The sequence below is a fragment of the Pristis pectinata genome, chromosome 6 (assembly GCF_009764475.1).
Source record: "Pristis pectinata isolate sPriPec2 chromosome 6, sPriPec2.1.pri, whole genome shotgun sequence".
Classification (NCBI taxonomy): domain Eukaryota; kingdom Metazoa; phylum Chordata; class Chondrichthyes; order Rhinopristiformes; family Pristidae; genus Pristis; species Pristis pectinata.
In genome coordinates, this window is record NC_067410.1 from 10,001,518 (window position 1) to 10,018,006 (window position 16,489).

Here is a 16,489-nt window from a genome sequence, read left to right on the forward strand (position 1 = left end):
CTTAACCTCCTAAGAAAGTAAAGACACTGGCGCGTTTTCCTTATGATTGCATCTATATGCTGGGCCCAGGACAGGTCATCCGATATGTTAACGCCCAGGAATTTAAAGCAGCTGACTCTCTCCACTGCCAATCCCCTAATGTAGACTGGTGCATGTTCTCTCTCCTTCCCCTCCTGAAGTCAACAATCAGCTCTTTAGTTTTGCTGATGTTGTGCGAGAGTTTGTTGTTGTGGCACCACTCAATGATGAGTGATCAGATGTATGGAAATGAGTATATCTTGTAGGATTCCAGTGGGCATAATTATAGTAAGTGATAGTTGTCAAGGTGAAGTGAAGGAACCAATGAGAAAGCGAGAATGCTCTATATTGAAGGACGTGTGTGTGTGTGTGTGTGTGCACCTACCATAAAGAAAAACGAGGAAATTGTGAATATTGGGTAGGTGAGGACATGAGATTTGAAAATGGGCTATTTCAAAATTAACATGCTGAGGTTTAAGTATAACAGCAGATGAAACTCTTCATAAGTGTAAAGTTATGCTGTTTTTGTTAGAGCTTTTCAAGAACTGGGGTGGGAGGTGGGCTAGGACAGGACTGGGAAAGTCAAACCTTGAAGTGATGAAAGCATGGTGTAGGATTTCAGTAGTGGAAAGGGAAGCTCTGGGCAATATCATGGAGACAGAATAAAGCAACCTTGGTAAACAGTAGAAGAAGCTGAGTACAGAATCAAATTCATTGCCAAAATTCTATACCTACTGATTCAGTCAAACAGTAGTTAGGGTGGTTCTAAAAGTCAAGATCAACAGGTGGAAAACTATAGACAAAAGTCAAACAGGAGCTTTTTTAGTTTTTGCTTCAGGAAAAGGAGATTTCATTTTATGCAAGACCTGATATCAGAGGAGCAATTTGAAACTGGGTTGATTTAGTAGGCAATGAAGTAGACATAAGGGTGATTTGCATACTCTTCTTCTCAGGATTAAGAATGACTTGCTTCCAGTCTGGTTTTGTGGGTTCAGAGATGGAAAATTAGGCCAATATGGGAACCATGAACTCTTCCACAGATGGGGCATGAGAGTGCTGTGCTCCTTCTACCGCTTACATGGGGCTTCTGTATGCTCCAAGCGCATAGCCTCAAGGTTCTCAATATCATCTCAAGAGCATAGCCTCGAGGTTCTCAATATCACCTCAAATGCATCTTCTTCATTTTGAGTGGTCATTGGCCAGAGGTGCCCAGAATTTGATGGGGCTGTTGCACTTCTTCAAGGAAGCTTTGAGTATATCCTTAAATCTTTTGCTCTGTCCACTTAGTAGAATAATAGAAGAGAATCACAGAAGCGCACAGCAAAAAGCTGTCCATGGTAACTTCCTCCCGTGTCAGAGCTCAGAATAGAGTATCTGTTTTGGAAGTCTGGTGCTGGGCATGCATGTGAAAACTAAATCCACAATGCTAACCAATGTTCTAAAGGAAAGCATGTAGATAGTGAAACAGAATAGGATAAAGAAACACCAGAGAAAGCTGTGACTAAATGAGGCAAAGTCATTTGGCAACAGGTGTGTCAGATCAGAGAAAAATTTTAAAAAGTGTCTTGATGGGGAATTGAGAAATAAGAGAGACGAGAATGAACTGGCCAACAGCGTGAAAATCAGTAGAGGTTCATTGGATAAAGAAGACCCATACCATGGTCATTGTGATATAACTTGGGATTTGAATTAGTGCAAAAGCTCCCTGCTGTAAAACTGTAAAAGCCAGATTTGAAGATGTCAAATAAGCAATGTTGTTCTGATTAATGTATTTTCCATTTCTCAAAAGTCCCTCACAAGAAACCAACAATTATGTATGTCCAGAAGCACAGGGAAATAATTCATCAAATAATTCATGTGAAGAACTGACAAAGAATCTTCTAGAAGTAATAGGTAAGATTGTTTATTGCAGAACCACTTATATGGCATTGTTTGAAATCAAATTATTTGAATGTTGACATATAAAAGCTATTCTTTTGAAACTCCTCTGAACTTTTTATTTGAGGTATTAATATTTGTGTTCACAACTCTTGAAATACCCAAACCAAGTTCTATGGGGGGAGATCTAAACAAATTTGCCAGGGAGGGAGGTACTGGGACATAGCAATGAAAAGAAAAGGGTACCCAAAGGATTGGGAGAGATAAACAGCACAAGAAGAATAAATAGGAAGTTTTTAATTTGGACCAGACTAAAAGAGAATATAGCAAGATCTAAAATAGCTTGCAGTATGCAAGAACACAAATGCATGAACACAGGAGGAGCAATAAACAATGCTATAGGCTTAGTTAACATGGAATTATAGTGCAATGGCAATTATAGAGACCAAGTTGAAAGAAGAGCAGGACTGGGTTCCATATATTCCTCAATACTAAGTCCATGTATATCCTCTCAGCCGAATATAAAATATTCTGTGCTAATATTTGAAGTAAAGCAGTGTTGTTGCCCCATTGTTCTGACCAATGTTTATCTCTCAATCAACATCACTATAAATAAGTTTTTGTGGTAATTTAACTGATTGATTGTATTCAGGCCTTGAAATGGCTGCTGGGTTTCCTGCATTACAATAGTGAATGCACTTGCTTTGTAAAAATCTTAGTTGTAAAACATTTTGAGAAAACTTGTGGTGATGAAATGTGTTATTTAGATGCAAAACAGTCTTATTCTTTGGGGCTTTAAACTAAATAGAAGGGGGAAGGCTCCAAGAACAGTTTAATACATCAAAAGAAAATTAGAGAGAGGGGCACAGGACAGTGAGAGGGAAACTGACAAGCAAAGTGTAACAGACTGGGGTAGAAAATGTAAATAAAAGAACGCAGCACAGAGCAAATCCAGAGTTATTAAAAAGTATAAAAAAATAAAAGTTCAACAGTCTTTACTTGAATGCACATAGTGTTTGCAACAAGATAGATGAGTTGACAGCATGGATATGTGTTTGAGTATGATATAATAGTTATCACAAAGATGTGGTTGCAGGGTGACCAGGACTGGGTGGTTGATATTTCAGGTTGTACGATGTTCCAAAAGAGTAGGCAAAGGGAGAGGAGGCAGGGTAACGTTGCTAATCAAGGAAGGTATCAGAGCAGTGTTGAGTCATGATATAGAGGCAGTGGATATTATAGAACTTGAATTTGTGGAGTGCTTCAGGGATTGCTTCATAGAACAGTATGTCACGGAACCTACTCAGGAACAGGTTATTTTACACATGTTCATGAGTAATTAGGAAGGACTAATAAGAGATCTTGTGGTTAAAGATCCCCGAGGAGGTAGTGACCACAGTATGATAGAATTCCAGATGCAGTTTGAGGGTAAACACCTTTGGAACAAAACTACTGTCTTCAACTTAAATAAGGGCAATTATAATGGTGTGAAGTTGGAGTAGTCTCAGGTGGATAAGGAAAATAAGCTGAGAGACGTGTCAGTAGATGAACTGTGGCAGATATTCAAACAGCTGGTCTATAACACTCAGCAGGAATTATCCCAATGAGAAAGATGGATTCTGTGAGAAAGATGGATTCCATGAGAAAGGGGCACAATCTATGGTTAACAAGGAGGTCAAGAATAATGTTAAATTGAAAAATAGGGCATACAAAGTAGCAAGGGCTAGTTGTAGGCCAGAGGACTGAGAAGTTTTTAGGATGCAAAAGCAGAAGACTAAAAAGCTCACAGGAAGGGAAAAAATTAATTTTGAGAGAAAACTTGTGTGTAATATCAAAACAAACTAGAGTTTCTGTGAATATATAAATAGGAAGGTGGCAGGTAAGGTTAGTGTGGGACCTCTGGAGAACAAGGCTGATGAATGAATAACAGGAAACAAAGTAATGGCAGATATGTTTAATTAGTTGTTTGCATCAGTCTTCACCATGGAGGGCAAATACCCCTCAGGTAACAGACAATTTCAAATAACAGGGCGGAACTTGTAAAATCCCAATCACAAGAGGATAAAGTATTTGAGAAACTTACAAGGCTAAAGGTGGACAGATAGCCTGCACCCAAGGGTTTTAAAGGAAGTGGCTGCAGAGATAGTGAACCCATTGTTTGAAATGTATCAAAACTTGCTACATTCCAGGAGTGCACCAGAACATTGGAAAACAGGAAGGAAGACTGAAGGTGGGGAACTATAGGCCACTTAGTTTGTCAGCAAGATGCTAGAGCAAATAATCAAAGAGGAAATACTTAATCATTTAAGAAGGACAAATATAATCAAATCTAGTCCATATGGTTTTATGAAAGGTAAATCATGTCTGAAAATTTGCTTGAATTCTCTGAGGATGTGACAGGGAGAGTTCATAGAGGGGATCCTATAGATATTAAATTTCTAAAAGGCATTTGACAAGGAACCACATTAGAGGCTAGTGTATAAGAGGCCAAGGTTTTGGAGGAGGTGTATTAGTATGGATTGAAAACCAGCTGTCACATAGAAAATAGTTGGAATAAATGGGCCTTTTTAAGGTCTTGGCCCTCATTTGTTTATTATTTACATTAATGACCTCGAAGAGGGAACATAATGTAAGGTTTCCAAGATTGCCAACGATGTGAAAATAGGTGGAAGGCCATGTTGTGATGACGACATTGTGATTCTGCAACAGGATATAGATAGATTAATTGGGTGAAAACCTGGCAGGTAAATTTAATGTGAGGAAGTGTGTGGTCATGCATTTCAGTAAGAGGAATCAAAAGAGATTCACCAGGCTAATTCCTGGGATGACAGGGTTGTCCTATCAAGAGAGGTTGGACAGTTTGGCTCTTTATTCCTTGGCATTTAGAAGAATGATGGGTGACCTTATTTATACATGTAAGATCTTAAGGGGGCTTGACAGGGTAGATGTTGAAATGTTTTCACTGGGGAAGAGTCAAGAACAAGGAGACATAGCTGCAAAATAAGGAGCCAGTCATTTAAAACTGAGGTACATAGAAATTTCTTCTCTCAGAGGCTGGTAAATCTTTGGAATTCTCTCCTCCTAAGGATAGTGGTGGGCAGATGATTAGATATATTTAAGGTGGAGATAGATAAATATGTGAAAGATCGAGGAATTGAATGTTATGGGGAACTGGCACAGAAGAGGAGTTGAGGCCAGCAGAGATCAGTCATGATCATATTGAATGGCAGGGCAGGCTTGAGTCTGGTGGCCAACTCCTGCTCTTATTTTCTTGTGTTTTGTGTTCTTGTGTGGTTCCCAATCAAGGTCCAGCAGTATCTACTGAATACCACTCACCAGTCAAGCAATCGTCAACCCCATCCTCAGCCACTACTTCCTAAAATCCTCTAATCTCAGCATACATGTGGGCAGACACAGTAGTGTAGCAGTTAGCGTAACGCTATTTCAGCGCCAGTGACCCAGGTTCAATTCCGGCCGCTGTCTTTTAGGAGTTTGTACATTCTCCCCGTGTCTGTGTGGGTTTCCTCCGGGTGCTCCGGTTTCCTCCCACCTTCCAAAGATGTATGCATTAGGAAGTTGTGCGCATGCTATGTTGGCGCTGGAAGCGTGGCGACACTTGCAGGCTGCCCCCAAAACACTCTACGCAGAAGATGTATTGCACTGTGTTTCAATGTACATGTGATTAATAAAGGTATCTTATCTCATCTTACCATATGATCCAGCCAACTTTGTTTCTCCATCACATCCCACCTCTATATCTGGGGTGGGCAATTGAAAACTGTAGGTTGTAAATGGGCCTGCCAAACCAATCTTCTGTGCTCATACCCTACAACACTAGGTACATGCAGCATGTTCCATGACTGATTTATCTCCAAATGAAGCAAAATCCAGCTCAAAGTCATTCCTTCATTACATTACTTGACCCAAAGTAAACAGCATTGTGATCAGTTAAGGAGCTCAAGCCTCAGAAAGTTGGCTAGTTGTTTAAAAATTGTTTGGGGCAAGTAGTTAGTAAAATAGTGAGTTAGGTTTCTGATGGCAATATTGGTTCATTTTGTCTAAATCACCAATCCTTGACATATCCATACAATTATGATGCCAGTATTTCATGGCAAAAACCTCAGTGGTCAGACTTGGGAACAATACATTGGGTCGAACCCCTGTTTCCATTAAAACACATTGCAGGTCTTCCCTAAGTTTCTAATAATTGCCGTAGTTTTAGTGTACAGCAGGCCCTTTGGTCCATCCATTTTCACTGTCCTCTAATCCCATTTTATTCTCCCCACATCCCCTTCAACTGCCCTCAGATTCTACCACTTACTTTTTCACGAAAAGCAATTTAAGGCACCAGTTAATCTACCAACTCCCGTGGCTTTGGAATTTTGAAGGAAACCAGAGCACCCAGAGGAAACCCATGCAGTCACAGAAAATAAACACGCGAACTCCACACAGGATTGAACATAGGCAGCATCTCTACAAATTACACCACTGTGCTGCCATTCTAATGGTATTCTGGCATTCTAATTCTATCCAAACTAACCTGCATCAACAAATCAAACAATAAAAGTTTTAAGTAGTTGCTTTATGCTTCTAAGTAATGTTGTGAAATGATTGTACCAATTTGAAAAATTGCTTTACAGATATTTAAGCAGGGAGCTTTGATAATGTTTTGCCATTGTGTTTTATGAAGAGAGCACCAGTATTCGAACGCTTGAGGCATTGGCAGGAAAATTGGAACCTTTGAGTGAATCCTGTCCATCCCCTTCTCAATCTGCTGGATCAGTTTCTGCAGAAGACACTCTAGCCCTTTTCTTTGCAGATCCACCCTGTAGTCCAATAAAGAAAGAACCACACTTTGGGAAATATAAACTCTCAGATGATGACAACCTGATTAATATTGTCCTGGATATGGAGGAAGATTACAACATATTAGAGAAATTATAGGGAGATAGATCTAAATAAGTAAAGTGGAGGAACACATAATGCTGAGCACATCTTGGAACTGCATTTGACTGATCTAAGTTGAGATGACACATGATAAACCTGTTTTCCAAATGGATATCTTTACCTTCATTTTAAGTAAGAACATCCAATGATAGATCTAAATAAATTCCTGAAGCAATTACCTCTATTACGTTTGGACAACTAGAGCTGCACCACCTATATGAGGATGTGTTAAAGGACCTCCGTGCAATTCTGACTGCTAAACAGCTAACCAAACTGAAGTTCAGCTGGAGTTCTGTCATTGCAACTATACTTAGATTTTTTGGCTGGCTGTTTGTTTGGTCTTCAGAACACTTGATTACAGTCCAATACAAAATAAATGCTCTGCCCTACAGTTTATGTGCAGAAGTTTACTGTTGAGTCAACCCTCACTGATCACAAATTATCCAACAGTGGTTAATTAAAATTTTTGGTATATTGACCAATTATACAAGATAAGGGGAAGGTGCAATTTTTTAAAAAGGCTGGTATAACAAAAGACATCTTCATGTATTTAAAATGATGACAATGTCTTAAATACTATATGTACTAAAGGTCATACAGTTTGTTCCAAAGAGGAAAACAGATATGTTAAATGGTTGTATATGCTGAATAAATTACTTGTGGAATAAACAGTGTTGGTTGAATATGTGAAAAATTATGAGGGGTTACTTCCCACTTGCAGAGTTAGTATTCTCATCCTGAGAGCACACATTCAGCTGTGGTCTGTACCTTGGTACATATGATCGACAAAATGCACTGTAGTTAGTTGCTAAGGGTGCTCCAACAGCACCTTCCAAAACTATGACCTCTACAACCAAGAGGACAAGGGCAGTATGGACATGGGAATGACATCTCTTACAGGTTTCCCTCCCAGTCATACACTATTCTTCCTTGAAGACATTTTATTGTTCCTTCACTGGCGCTGTGTATAATCCTGAAAATAACTACCCAACAACATTGTGGGAGTATCTTCACCAGAAGGGCAGAGGTGGCTCACCACCAGCACCTCAGAGGCAGATAGGAAAGACAAGAAAGGGTAGCCTTCTCAGAGAAGCCATATCCCATAAATGTATCTAAAAAACACACACCAAAGGTTTTGTACCAATGCAAGAAAAACTTCTGCCTGGTTAGAAACTAAATTGATGAGAGAAATAGCTTTTCATCAAGACAGATTTATTCACAATATTTCATTTGGATTGTATAATTGCAGGTTAGACTTTTACAGACTGCATCAAGTACTCTTTGATTGAGCTTTCAAAAAGCACCATCATGTTATAAAATGCCTAACAGCAACATAAAAGGACGAAATCCATTAACTTCAGTGATGAACCTTCTTTCTGGAATTGCTTAAACATTTGCCTCTTTTCCGTTTAGTAGATCCGGATTTCTAAAGAAAGGAATCAGAGCTCTTAGATTAGCAAAAAAAAACAAAGCACAGTTCTACTGTTTCTTGTATGATAGCTGTATGATGTTATAGCTTCACACCTTACAATTATACAATCTTGACTAATCAAAGGTGACTGTCAAGTGACCTTAACAATAACCTCAAAAGCTACTGGGCTGTTGTAAAAACCAATATGGTTCACTAATGCCTTTCAGGGGAGGAAAACCACCATCCTTGGTCTAGCCTTTTTGTGAATCCAGACCCACCCCATGTGGTTGACTCTTAAATGCCCCCTCAGTCGACTCAGTGGTACTATTACCACGACATTCAAACAGAAGAAGAAGAAAACTGGACAAAGCACCTAGCATTGAATTCAATTGGGCTACCAGCCCATCTGATCTTTCAAATTATAGTGGCTAGTGTCTAAATTGGGAGAGCTGTCCCACTGACAGTGATACTCACAGAATCATACCTTATACACAGTCTGCCTGACTCCACCACAATCCCTGAGCATATCTTGCCCCATTGGCAAGTCAGACCCACTAGGGATGGTGGTCGGCAGCAGGGATAAAGTGAACCAACATGAGGGATAAACCTACTTGGTACTTCACCTCAACCAATCTGCCTCTGGCACGTAGATACATCTGTCCACAACAACACTGGTAGAAGTGACCACTGTACAGTGCTTGTGGAGACAAAGTCATCTTCACATTGAGGACATCCTCCAACCTGTAGTGTGGCACAACAATCATGTTAAGTGTAAATGACTCAGAAAACTGGGCATCCATAAGGCACAAAGTAGCAGAAAAGTACTCCACCACAATTTAACCTCATGGGCTGATATATCCCTCACTCTACCATTATTATAAAACCAGGGGATCAATCCTGGTTCAATGAGTGTAGAAGGTTATGCCAAGAGCAGCACCAGTTATACTGAGAATGAAGAGGTACTAGACTAGTGAAGCTAAAACACAGAACTACATTCGAGTTAAGCAGCAAAGAAAAACATGCAATAGTCAGAACTAAGTGATCTCACAACCATCAAACCAGTTTGAAGATCTGCAGTCCTGTTATATCTAATTGAGAATGGAGGTGGACAATTAAATAGCTAACAAGAGGAGTAGGAGGGTCCAAGAACATACCCATCCTCAACGATGGGGGAACCCAGCATGCGAGCGCTAATGACAAGACAGCATTTACAACTGTATTCAGCAAAGTGCTGGACAGATGATTTACCTTGGCTTCCTCCCGAGATCCCTACTGTCAGACAAGCCTGTCCCCAGTCAATTGATTTACACCACATAATATGAGGAAATGGATGAGAGTACTGGATGCAACAAAGAGTTTGGTACAAGTCAACATCCCAGCTGCAGTCCTGAAGACTGGTGCTCCAGAACTAGTTGCACCTCTACCAAACAATTCCATTATAGTTACAAGACTGGCATCTACCCAACAATCTGGAATATTGTCCAGGTATGTCCAGCTCATAAAAAAAAGGGCCAATCCAATCTGGCTAACTTGAAGTACTGTGTACAGTTCTAGTCACCATACCACAGGATAGATGTGGTAGGAATATGAGTGTAGAAGAGATTCACTGGGATGTTGCCTGAAATGGAGGGCTGTAGTTATAGAACATAGAACAGTACAGCACAATACAGGCTCTTCAGCTCACAATGTTGTGCTGACCTTTAAACCTCGCCTAATACTATCTAACCCCTTCCTCCCACATATCCCTCTATTTTAAATTCCTCCATATGCTTATCTAGTAATCTCCTGAATTTGACCAATGTACCTGCCTCCACACTGCCCCATTGCGCTATAAAGAGAGATTAGATAGGCTGGGCTTATTCTCAGTGGAATGTAGGAAACTGAGATGACCTTATGGAGGTTTATAAAATTGTGAGGGATATAGATAGGATAGATAGTCAAATTCTTTTTCCCAGGGCAGGGGAATCTAGAACTAGAGGTCACAGGTTTAAGCTGAGGGGGAAGAAAATTAAAGGAGACCCGAGGGGTATGTTTTTCACACAGGGGGTGGTGGTTATGCAGAAAAAGTCATCAAAGGAGGTGGTAGAGGCAGATACAATTACAATGTTTAAAAGGCATTTGGACAGATAAGATATCTTTATTAGTCACATGTACATCGAAACACACAGTGAAATGTATCTTTGTGTAGAGTGTTCTGGGAGCAGCCCGCAAGAGTCGCCACGCTACCAGTGGCGACACAGCATGCCCACAACTTCCTAACCCCTACGTCTTTGGAATGTGGGAGGAAACCAGAGCACCCGGAGGAAACCCACGCAGTCACAGGGAGAACATACAAGCTCCTTACAGACAGCAGCCGGAATTGAACCTGGGTCGCTGGCTCTGTAATAGCGTTATACTAATCACTACACTACCGTGTCACCCCATACTTGAATAAGAAAGGGATTCAGACCCAATGCAGGCAAATGGGATTAGCGTAGGTGGACATCAAGGTCAGCGTGGACAAGGTAGGCCAAAAGGCCTGTTTCTGTGCTGTATAATTCTACGATTCCAACTACCTCAGTCAGTAACTCAGTCCACTCTCAGTCAATACTGGAAGGTGTCATCCACACTGCTATCAAGCACCAATTCATTATCAATAGCCTGCTCACCAATGACCAGTTTGGATTTCACCGGGCCCACTCAGTTCCAGACCTCATCACAAACTTGATCCAAACCTGGGTGAGAATAAATGCCCTTGACATCAAGGCGGGGGGATTTGACTGATTTGGCGTCAAGGAGCTGTGGTAAAACTGAAGTCAAAGGGGATAGAGTAGAAAACACTCCAATGGTTGGAGTCATACCTTGCACAATGGTATATAGTTGTTATTGGAGGTCAATCGTCCCAGCCCCAGGACATAGGTCAGTATGCTAGGCCTAATTATTTTTACCTGCTTCAGCAATGGCATTTCTTCTATTATATACTCAATAGTAGGTACATTTTCTGATGATTGTACAATGTTTGATTCCATTCCAACAGTACAGCAAATAAGCAAGTCCATACCTGTATGCAGTGAGACTTATGACATTGTTTGGACATGGGCTGTTAAGTGGCTAGTAACAATCACACCATAAATATGTTGTGTCATGATCATCTCCAACAGGAGAGAGTTTAACAACCTACTCTTGTCATTAAATAGCATTACCATTGCATAGTCTCCCACCATCATCATCCTAAAACTCAACTGGACCAGCCACATAAATACCATGGCTTCAAGAGCAGGACAGAGGTTAGGTATCCTGTAGCAAATAACTCAACCCCTGCTACCCTAAAGCCTTTCCACTATCTACAAAGTACAAGTCAGGAGAATGATGGAATGCTCTCCATTTAACCAGATTACTACAACTTCAGCCACATCAAGTGGCTCATCACCATCCAGGGACAAAGCATCCCACTTGACAGGTACCCTATCCAATACTCTGAAAATTCATTCCCTCCTCCACTGATGTGTCTACAGTGTATACTGTCCACAAAATACATTTGGAAATATACTGCTAGTCCTTTATCATTACTGGGTCGAAATCCTGGAACGCCCTCCTGCACAGAACTGTGGTAACATTGTCACCAGAAGGACTGCAATAGTTCAAGACAGTAACTCACCATGACCTTGTCAAGGGCATTTAGGGATGGATAATAAATACTGCTTTTGCCAGCTACATCCACATCTTAAAAAATGAATAAAAAAGAGACCTAACAATAACATTCCATCATAATTAAGATATAAATACTACATTCACAATGTAATATTTGACTATTAGACCTGTGATAGAAGAGATTTGATGTCTTTTCCAATGTTAATGATAGAGAAATTTTTACTGTAACGCTTGTACGGCACTCCGTCTGCCCTGATGAGAAACTTCTCGAAGTTCCAAGAGATGTCATTGCGATAGACTGGGTTCCAGATAATGAATTCACGATTGTTCATTAAGGTCAATGGTTCATCACTAGGTGCAGGCAATTTATCCTTTAGGAAAGTGAAGATTGGATTCGCCTCAGCACCATTAACCTCTATCTTTTCAGATATGCAGAAATTCGGCTCAAAGCCATTGCCTGGACGGATATACTTCAAGGAATTTAGAATCTCATTATTGGCATTGTTTTCCTACAATATCAATGATAAAATGACATTAAGCACAAGGGACATCAAGACAACAACCATGGAAACTCACAGTCATACACAATCTTTTTTGGCAGTCTATTAGAGTTAATGGAACTTACTCCAGTTCTATGCTATACAAGGTGGTAGATGAGACAAAGTGATGGGCAGCAGGAGAAGTGATGCAAACTTGGTAACAGACTCCTGGAATGGTGCCCAATAACCTCTGAGTGAAAATTTAAAAAAACTGCAGATGCTGGAAATCCGAAGTTAAAACAGAAAATGCTGGAAATACTCAGCAGAGCAGGGAGTATCTGAGGCTGAGTTAATAGTTCGGATCTGGGATCCTTCATCAAAACAGCGAATGAAAGGAAGTGTTAGTTTTAATAGCAGAGAAGGTGGGGGAGACAAAGACAATATCACCGACAGGGTGGGATAACCACTCACAGTAGGCGATATGACAATGCAGTTAATAAAGTACCAAATTAATTGGGTGGAATATGTGATGTGGCATGTAACAGAAGGTTTATATCAGTGTGACTTTACTTATACTTTAGGGCACTAGGGAGTGTAATGGAACAGAGGGACCTCGGAGTTCATTGAAAGCAGTGTCATAGGTAGACATGGTGATGAAGAAGGCATTTAGCACGTTGGCCTTCATCAGTCAGGGCACTGAGTATATCAGTTGGGACATTATGTACAAGTCATTGGTGAGGCAACATTTGGGGATCTGTTTACAGTTTTGGCCACCGTTATAGGAAAAACATGGTTAAACTGGAAAGAGTCAGAAAAGATTTACGAGGATGTTGGACTAGAGGGCCTGAGTTATAGGGAGAGGTTGGCCAGGCTAGGTCTTTATTGCTTGGAGTGTAGGAGAATGAGGGGTGATCTGATAGAGGTTTATAAAATCATGAGTCTTTTCCCCAGGGTAGGGGAGTCCAAAACTAGGGGGCATAGATTTAGGGTGAGAGGGGAAAGATTTAAAAGGGACCTGAGGGGCAACTTTTTCACACAAGAGGGTGGTGAGTATATGGAACGAGCTGCCAGAGGAAGTGGTTGAGGCAGGTACAATAGTAGCATTTAAGAAGCACTTGGATAGGTACATGGAGGGGCGGGGCTTAGAGGGATATGGGCTGAATGCAGGATATTGGGACTAGATGGGTGGGCATGTGGTTGGCATGGACCCATTGGGCCAAAGGGCCTATATCCATGCTGTATTGCTGTATGACTCTAAGAGACTGCAGATGCTGGAATGTGCAGGTAAAAACAAGCTGTTGGAGGAACTCAAGTGGGGCAGGCAGCATCTGTGGAGGGATATAGACAGTCACCGTCTTGGGTCGAGGGGAGATAGCCAGTATAGAGGTGAGGGGAGGAGGAGCGAGAGCTGGCGAGTGATAGGTGGGTCCAGGTGGGGAGGGGTGATAGGCAGTTGGAGTCAGGTGGGGAGGGACCTTAACTCCTCGCAGCTCAACACTTGACGTAGGCTTCTGAAGGAAAACTGGGGAGAAACATTTGCTCCCATTTCATACAAACTGGAGGAACAGCACCTCATATTCCACTGGGGTAGTCTACAACCCTTTGGCATGAACATTGAATTCTCCAATTTCAGGTAAACTGTTCTCCCTCTGTCCCTGATCTACCCAGTTCCTCCTATGCCCACCCCAGCTGCCCCATCACCCTGTCTCCTTCCCCTTCTCCATCCCATCACCCACACACTCCTCCCACTGGGTTCCCTCCCCCCACTGTTCCCATCTGCCCTCCCCACCTCCCTTATTTGATTCCGTGCTCCGCCTTCCTCTCCTGTCAGATCCCATAACCCACAGCCCTTTGTCGCCTCCACCTATCACCTCCCGGCCTCTGTCGCCATTCCCGCTCTCCCTTCTTCCATCTGCCGATCCCCCCTCCTCACCTGGCTCCACCTATTTCTTGCCAGCTCTTGCTCCATGCTCCCCTCACCTCTTTCTACTGGCTATCTCAGTCCAGTTGAAGGGTCTCGACCTGAAACATTAGCTTAAAATTGGTTTTTTATTATTATTGTCACTTGTACCAAGGTGCAGTGAAAAACTTGTCTTGCATACCGATCGTACAGATCAATTCATTACACAGTGCATCGAGGTAAAACAATACAGAATATAGAAGTGTAACAGCTACAGAGAAAGTGCAGGTGGACAATAAGGTGCAAAGTCATAATGAGGTTGATTGTGAGGTCGAGAGTCCATTTTATTGTACTAGGGAACCCTTCAACAGTCTTATAGAAGTGGGATAAAAACTGTCCTTGAGCCTGGTGGTACGTGCTTTCAGGCATTGACTGTCCATTTCCCTCCACAGATGCTACCTGACCCACTGAGTTCCTCCAGCAGTTTGTTATTTTGCTCCCAATTCATTGTTCAGATTGAAGTGAAAAGTCCAGTGTTATTGAATTGCACCTTTAAAATAGGCGCTTGCTTGATGTCAAACAAGACCCCTTATTTATGTAATTAATAGAGACAACAAATGAACTTATAACAATTGACAATTAAGATCTGATAAAATCTGGTTGCCCCACTACCAGGAGGATGTGGAGGCTTTGGATAGGGTACAGGAGAGGCTTACCAGGATGCTGCCTGGCTTAGAGGGTATGAGCTATAAGGAGAGGTTGGACTAACTTGGATTGTTTTCTCTGGAGTGTCAGGGGCTGAGGGGAGACCTGATAGAAGTTTATAAAATTATGAGAAGCATAGATAGACAGTCAGAATCTTTTTCCCAGGGTAGAAGTGTCAAATACTAAAGGACATGCATTTAAGGTGTGGGGGGAAAGTTTAAGGGAGGTGTGGGGGGCAAGTTTTTACACAGAGTGTAGGTGCCTGGAACGGGCTGCCGAGGGTAGCGGTGGAAGTAAATAGCATACTGGTGTTTAAAAGGCATTTAGAAAGGCACATGAATATGCAGGGATGGAGGGATGTGGATGATGTGCAGGCAGACGGAATTAGTGCCGTACTATTCTATGTTTTATGTCCAATAATGAAGACCAACTCTTCTAAATGGAACTGCCAACAGAAAATACCAAAATACATCCCATTTTGAAACCATACAATTCTAAAACCATCCGATGATCGACATCCACAAAAATAGTTTTATAGGTGGTATCAGTTTATTAATTTAATATAGTTTTTAAACTTCCAGTACTTTGTTAAATAAAAACAACTTTCCACAAGGGTTTGGGTGAATGCCTCGGTCTAAGACACATCTAGAGAAACGCCTCCACGCACAGAGACAGTCTCAGATTTACCTGGTGGCCGAACTGGTTGCAGGGAAAGCCGAGGACCACAAACCCCGACCTGCCGAATTTCTGCTGGAGGTGGTTAAGGTGGTGGTAATCCCGGCTACTTTGGCTTCAGAGGGAGGCGACGTTCACAATCAACACCACCTTCTCCCGGAGGCTGGAGAAATGGAACGTATCGCCGCTCAAAAGCTTAATGGAAAACTCATAAAAATTCGTTTTATCGGGACTCTTGATCTTTGGAGCCATTTCCCTCAAACTCTCACCGGCCGCTGACTCTTGCTATTGAGAAAGTGGCGTAAAATAAAATATCCCCGCACTCCTAGCAAGCCCGAGGCAAGCTGGGTGGATACAATCAAAAATGGTCATTCCTTTGTGACTGCACCAACGTCAAACTACAGCCTCCAGCATTATCTGACGTCAAAGCATCCTTCAGGAGATCGTCACCGCTGTTGTTTGCCTTGACGGTTTTAAAATTCAAACCTGGAACCAGAGCTACATGCATACTTAACCCGAGGTACTAAAATGATTCCTCTGTACCACTTCATTCTAATTAGGGAACACAATCTAGAGAAGGGTCTGTAGAACTTGCTATCTCATTATCAAATCCCTGGATGACTTCTGATAGACCAACGAGGGTGACGCTCAAACAAAAATAAACACCTTGAAAGTCTAATTTGTCCAGTCAAATGATTGTCCAAAATAAACACCAAAACTAAATAAGATATTTCCGACTTAATCAGGGAGTTATTATTGATGTCCACAAGCTACCTTGTAGTACCCCATGGTGCCAACTACACAGGTGGAGGACACACACTCCCTCTCTAGGGCCAACTGGGCACG

The 16,489-nt window shown here is 41.7% G+C and overlaps 1 pseudogene; it reads right to left on the reverse strand.

Annotated features, from left to right (window-relative positions):
* Positions 1-8,122: 8,122 nt before the first annotated feature.
* Positions 8,123-15,895, reverse strand: LOC127571304 (glutathione peroxidase 1-like; annotated as a pseudogene).
* Between the last annotated feature and the right edge of the window lie 594 nt (positions 15,896-16,489).